This window comes from Fukomys damarensis, unplaced genomic scaffold (genome assembly GCF_012274545.1).
Source record: "Fukomys damarensis isolate Sample0158 unplaced genomic scaffold, DMR_v1.0_HiC HiC_scaffold_33, whole genome shotgun sequence".
Lineage (NCBI taxonomy): Eukaryota > Metazoa > Chordata > Mammalia > Rodentia > Bathyergidae > Fukomys > Fukomys damarensis.
Window position 1 is genome coordinate 32886839 of NW_022900945.1, and position 7702 is coordinate 32894540.

The window sequence follows — 7702 nt, forward strand, 5'->3', positions numbered from 1 at the left end:
AATTATATGAATTATTTAATAAGTTGGTTCAGAGGAGAGAGGATATATTAGAAATAATAAAATGAGTTAGTGGGCAAATATGCTTTCTATAATTGGGATATAGGTTTAATTTAATTATGAACTATATACAGAATTACCTACTGGGTATAGTATTTTATTTTTTCATTTATACTGTATATATTTTTAAATACTTCTAATAGAAAAACTGTAAAAATACATATTTTTATATAATTCTAATGGATGTCGTTAAGTAGAATTTGACTCAAAAATAGTGTTGCTGCAAACTGTTGGGTACTCTTGGCTAATTTGGACTGTCTGTGTTACCTTGATAATGCATATAGCCTGCAGATTGTAGGTCTAATCAGCTTCATCCGGGGTTTCAAATTACTGAAGATTACAAAATATTTAGAATCAATTTGCTGATGATAACAAAATGGCACCAAGCAAATTTTCTGGATGGTAGAGTTCAGATTTTTGCTGACTACCTTCTAGAATATTTTGTTTAATAACTTTACCTCATTTTGAATATTGTGTTTTTAGGACTACAACAACATTCAAGCTTATAGCTTATTTTCTACTACTAAGTGAAATTAAATTATATAACTACACAGAATTCAACACTAAATCTAAAGATGTTCAGCTTACATTGAAGTATTGTTTGGGTGATTATTAATTCAGTGTACATTCACATTTGTTAATTTAGGTTTAGTCTGCCCTATTTTAACATTTAAAATTTACAGCAGCAGCAATTATTGGACATTAGATATGACAGAGTAATAACACATTTCTAGGTGTTCATTTTCAAGATTCCAATAAAGCTTATAAAAATATAATTAAGAGATGGGGGCCAGGGATTTAGCTCAGCGGTTTGGTGGCCTGCCTTGCAAACGCAAGGACCCGAGTTCAATCCCCGGTACCAAAAAAAAAAAAAGAATCTGCTTTGCCATTAAGATGACTGTCTCGGTTTGCCCAAGACTATCCTGGCTTTGGGAGTGAAAGTCCTGCTCACCCTACTAACCATCCAAGGCATTCACCACGCAGATCATTAGGTGTAATTTTTATTTTGCTTTTCTAGTAGATTTGAAACTTACTGGGCTATATAGTTTCTGTTAATTCATAAAGAAATAGTAATGTTTGAGAAGAATTTGGTCCTTGGATCATGTCATTATATATATAGCTAATGCCATTTTATGTAAGTGGTTTGTGTTTTGATGACCTTTTAAGGTCTTATATCAAGCTTTTATAACAATGACTCTTTGATTCTTTACAATTATTTCTATGCTTTTAAAAGTGAATTTGTTATCTCTCAAGTACTTTGTTCAATGTGAAAATGCGTTCATTTGTGAGAGAAGAGTGCCAATTGATAATACTATTAAAAATTAAGAATATGGGAGGCTGGGGATTCAGCTCAGTGGTGCCATGCCTGCCTGACAAGCACAAGGTCCTGAATTTGACTCCCAGTACCAGAAAGAAAAAAAAAAAGAATATGGTATTGGGAAGAAAAGTTTGAAATACAATAGGTAGATGTTTCAACACAGTAATATTGTCAATTTTTAAATATGTGATTTTAGAGAAATTGTAATCTACTTTAATGTGGATTGTATACTTTAGAGATGCAAAACTTAAATGTTTACATGAATTTATTTTGAATGTCATAGAATTTCATAGAAAGGAAAGGCAGTTTGATATTTTAACTAGATTTTAATAACAGAATTTGAAAGAAAACTAATTAACATTTTGGTCTGTACACTTAGTGTAATCCAGAATATTCTTACATATTAAATGATTGGACTTTTTACTGAAACTGAGTCACTCAAACTGAGATTTTTGTTTTAAAGAAAAGGCTTAGCATCATTCATTTAAACAGTCACTGTAAACATATTTAATAACTGTACTGTATATGTATGCTTTACATAAGGAAAGATTTATAAAAGTTATTTATGCTGTATTAAAAGTCATCTTAATAATCTCCAGGATATTTAAAGTAGTTATATAGGGCCAAAGAAAAAGTACCTTTATCAAAATCTGGTCCTATGTGCCTCAGTTTACCAAATACTTGATTTTTCTGGAGGATATTACTGTAATTCAAGATGTTAGAACACATGAGCAAAATTTGTTTCGAGATTAACTATAATTCTTTTGTATATTTTAGTTTCAAGATTTGCTCTTTAAATCTATTACCTAAAAAGTTAAAATAGGTATACTGTAAAAGCATTCGTGAATAATACTCATTAAATTAATTATGGCACCTGTACCATCATTCACCTTTTTTTTGTATATAATTGTCATTTTATTGTTTCATTTCTTATGATGTAATTTACTGTAATTTAAAAAATATTTTGGAATGATTTGGATCTTGAATTTGTCTGTGTCTGTATTTCATTTGTTTAGAAAGATTCTTTTGGGTTTGGGAATGAGATTTAAAATTTTTATGGATATAATACAAAGGAATGTATAAACTAGTCTCTTTTTGATTTTGAATTGATATATTTCCCTCGTCGTTTTTGATATCCATTATCTATTTAATAGATTATTGAAATAGATTTAAAAATAATTCTATATAGATTTTTCTGGCTGGGGATTTAGCTCAGTGGTTCCGCAGCCTGCCCTGCAAGTGCAGGGACCTGAGTTCGATTCCCAGTACCAAAAGAAAAAACAAACAAGAAATGGAAATATGCCTCAATCAAAAAAGAAATGAACATCAAAATATAGATTTTTCTTATATTTCCTTGTTTCCCTTTTTATTTGCATCTGTGGCTTAATCACTGAATCATTCTATTCTTTTAATATCAAAATGAATTTCTGGTCTTTAACATTTTTCTCATATTTGATTGTCCTTTTCTCTAGCCTGTGATCTAGCATGAAAGACTGGGTTTTATTTAAACTAGTTAGAATTTGTCTGTCTGTATGATGATAACAGCCCAAACATTTTATTTAAAATAAAATATTTCTGTGCTAGCTTCAAGGTTATGCATAGTAATTCATTATATATTGTTTACACAATTAGAAAACTATTTCTATTGTGACTATCAGTTCAATTCATAAAGATCAAATGTAATAAGCAATATGTAGGATTTTATTTCCACTTCTGCTGAAACTTTACACAACATGCTTTATTTTAAAAGGACTCTAAAGTAAGAATATTAGCTTTTTTTTTTAGCTGCTCGCCTACCTGGCCTTAGACATGCGTGCTCAGGTGATCCTCCCACCTCAGGTTCCCCAGTAGCTGAAACTATAAGCAATCCCGACATGCCTAGTATAACTGATGATTTTGTTTTCTTTGTCCGTGGTACTGAGGATTGAACTCAGGGATTGCCGAACTACATCCTCAGCCTTATTTTAAAATTCTGAGACAGGGTCTTACTACATTGCTGAGGTTGGAGTTGGAATTGTGATCTTCCTGCCTTGGCCTCAGCATGGAGTAGCAGGGCTTCCACTGAATTATTTATTTAGACATTATATCAGAGAGCAAAATGGTGATTTAAAACCTTTTAAAAAATTCTCTAATTTCCCTCCACATTCCTTAGTTTATATTCTTCTATTTAAAAAAAGCAAAACTTTATTTTCCCCAGTGCCTCTCTTTTCAAAGATCATTATGTCTTCATGAATTGCAGGGTAGCTCAGACTTACCATATACTTGCATTGTTCAAAACCTGGAATATCAGCTGTTTCTCCCAGGAGTTCTGTCCCTTTAAAGAGGAATGGAATTCAGAATCTATTGTTGCTTACCTGTTACTACTTTTAGGTCACCTCTGTGGACAGAGCTAGAAAATACATTTTTAAAAAGATTATGAATTCAAATCAGTATTTATAATTAAAAGTTTGATGTCACAATTTTTAATTTTTTTATTTTGCTTGTCTTTCTTCCTAGAGTGAAAATCTTGCTTCCCAATAACAATATATTTGCTTATATTTTATTATACATATTTCAAAACTACAGTACCAGTATTTTTACTGAGTAAAATACAAGTGCTCTTTGCATTTCTATGTTAGCATATAGCCTATAGAAAAGACATAGTCAGAGGATGTGTTCAAATTCAGTGTTAAACACTTCTCATTATCAGTGTGTGAAAAGATTCATTCGTTTTTATTAGCAGTTTTGTAAATTACCTTAAAATTTTTCTTCATTTTGAAAATGTGAATCATGTATTATATAGTTCAAAAGTTATTAAAGGTAGGAAAAAACCCAGAGGGTTAAGGGGAAAAAAACAGGCTATCCGAAGTAAGTTTGGGCTGAGTAAAAAGGAAGGAAAAAATAAACTAATACACCCTACAGTGTAGATGGGCTGTTGTGATGAGGCATGACAGGTAGCGCTTAGAGACAACTGCCTTTTTCATATTTCCCATTCCGGCTCATGTCTAGGTCATCCTATCAAAAACTACTCGAGTTCTGCTGAGAAGTCCCATGCAGGGCACTTAGAATTGTTTTGTGTGTCAAGCCTCCTTCACAGCTAGTTTTAGTCACCTATATTCTTGCCTCAGTTATTAGTTTTCTTACTCAATTCTTGGCCAGATACTGTTCTGGGTTACTCAGTAAGGGATCGGAAGTACACAATTCTCTGAGTTGTGGCACATGCAAAATTAATTCTAGAACTTGGGTAAAGTATATAGCTTTCTTGTAAAAGTGTTTGGAAAATGTTGCTCCACTGTTGGCAAGAAGTCTGGCACCAAGTGATTTGCTTCCTCTTTGGAAATTATTTTGTTGATATTTGCCTGGAAACCTACATAATTTTTTGTATATAATTTTCACCCTGATCTTTTAAAATCTCTTTTCATTTTGTTCTCATAGTTGTTGGGTTCCTCTTTACTGTTTGTCTTCATTTGTATCTGTTTTCTTGGATACCCTGCATTTTAGTTGTCATTTTAAAAATATCTTTTTAGTACACCGAGCAACTATCACCTTCGTTGTTTTAAAATTTTGTTTCTATCTACAGTTGCTTAATAGTTAATTCATGTCGGAGCATTGTATGTAGTTTTCCTTTGTTTATTTTCTAGAGGGCAGTATTTCCTGTAGAGAGTGGGTTTTCCCTACAGGCATCTAGACATAGTATTTCACTGAGCTACACCCCTAACAAAATTTTGTTGCTGAGTTGTCATTGTTTTCAGATGGGGCTATGTTGTCAGGGCTGTTCTTGCACTCCTGATCTCAAGTAGTCCTCCCTCCAACCTCAGTCAGCCTTCCCAGTAACTGGGTTTATAGACATGCGCCTCTGTGTCTAGCTTCTATTGATTGAAAAGCTTTCATTCTCTACTTTCTTTTTATAGTAGCTTTTTATGGATATTTGGCTTTTCTAGTCATATAAAGTGTAGGATTTTCTTGTAGCCTCAATAATATAGGTGATTCAGTGGAATGTAAATGACATCAGTTTCCTTGGTTAAAGCTTTCTGTTAGCATCGTGAAGTGCATTTTCTTTGATAAATGGCATTTTCCAGGTGAGGTGGTGCACTCATATAATTTCAGCACTCTGAGAAGCTGAAGCAGGAAGATTCCAAGTTTTACTCCAGACTGGACAATTTAGTGAGATTGTCTAAAAAGAAAAAAAAACATAACAAAAAAACACTGGCTGAGTGATATAGCTCTCCATGCGATCCTGGTTTGTTTAATCTATAGTACTGCAATCAACCAATCAATGAGTGGTACATTTGGGGGGTGGGAAATGGGTTTTAGATTCTGCTAATTTCTTCAGGAGTCTGTAGTACAGCCACTTGCCCTTCTCACCCAAGAGTCTCTCTCTCTCCCTTTTTGCCTCATGAACTGCTCTTTTCTGCTTGTTTCCAAACCTAACTCTGTCCTTACTGTTAATTCCAGTATTCAATTCCAGTATTCTTCCAAATAATTTTATTTTGGGTCATGTTAGCCAATGCTAGTTTCTATTGACTCAAACTAGGAAATTGACTTACTGCCTCTTCACATAAAGCTTGTTTGTGAACATTCTCAATAAATTACATAAAAAGCCACAAGTGTATAGACAACAGATATTAGGATTGATCTGAAATTCTCTTTCTTTTGTGTGGGGGTGGTTGTGTGTGTGGTCTTGGGCTTGGACCTAGAGCCTACATCCTAGGCAAGTACTATACCATGGAGCTACATTCCTAGCCCTTAGGTTTTTAAAAATGTGTCCCCCACTAGAATGCAACCTCTATGCACTGATGTCTAAAAATGTGACATGCAGGTACTCAATATATTTTGAATCACCAGTAACTATTTCCAAATGATTGGTTCAGTTGGACAAGTATGATTTGAGGGGCTACGAAAAGTCAGAGTAACCACACAATAAATTACCTTACCAGCTCTCTGCATTCATCTAAAACATATTGTTGAGGATTTAGTTATAAAATATTTTATATTACTTTCTGTAAAGGGCTTCAAGTTGGAGTTCATCTAAAATTATATAAGAATATTTTTAAGAATTAAGTATGAGTTTATTAAAAAATATAACAGGAAATCTATCAGACTAACATGCTTTTCTTTTCCCTGCTGTGGAAACTGGTTTATTTTCCATTTTTAGACAATGTGGAAATAGGAACAAAAAGTACAAATTTTAACATTTTATTTTGAAAAATTTCAAACTTACAGTCAAGTTGCTAGAGCAGTACAAAGAAATCACATTCTCTTTTACCCTGCTCTTCTCTTTTACTCTATGTACTTATTTATATAATAGGGGTAAATAATAAATAATAAACTGCCCTAAAGTTAAGTGGCTTAGAACAGTACTTTCCTATCCCAGTTCTGGAGGAAAACCTGGGTCAGAGTGTGACTATGCTGGTGGACCCGGCTAAGGATTTCTCAGGAAGATGTCAGGATTCAGGCAATGGGTGCTGTCAGCTACAGGCTCGCGCGGCTCTGGTGGGGCCCGGTTCCTGGAAAGCAGGCCTCTCCATAGCTGCTCGGGTGACCTCATGACACCTGCCAGACTCAGCTCTTTTATGACCTGGCTATGAAGTTTTGTTTTTTTCTTTTCAAAAGAAAAAATTAAACCCAGGGCCTTTGCACATCTCTAGCCTTTGTTTTTTTTTTTCTTTGAGTCATGGTCTTGCTAAATTGTCCAGATGGGTTCGCTGGAACTTGCCATTCTATTTAAGCCCGGCTCAAAATCAGAATTTTATACCGTAGTTAGGCTTTATAGTTCACATTCCACTTGGGTCAATTACTCTTTATTAAAAATCTCCCATCCCCAAATTGATTTTTAAATAAAATAGTAAATAACGGCCCTCAAAGTGTGACACAGATCATGTAAACTTTTATTAGCAAGGAAATAAAAAGGTGCAGACCTGTAATCTCAGCACTTTGGGAGGCGGAGCTGGGAAGATCCCAAGTTCCAGCCACCCTTGGACAATTTAGCAAAACTGCCTCAAATTTTTAAAAAAGGGCTGGAAAAGGAGGTCAGTGGGGAAGGCCCTGGGTTCACTCCCCCACTCCCACCCCAAGTCCCGCAAACAAAAAAAATCGAACTTTACCTCTTAAGTTATCTACTGGAAAAATTTTTTTCTTGCTATTGCTATCATTTCCGTCTTGGTTAGAACACACTTGGAGGTTGTATTCATAGTTTCGGACTTGTGGTTACAATTCCAGTTGCAACCGTTGAACAGCCACCGGCAGGTAGCAACTTCCTGAAACAGGACTCTTAACACCTGTGAAGCAGAGCAGCCCAGGTCCCGCCGCTCAGCCACGCCGAGGTTCCCGCGAGGGCGGGGCGGGGCC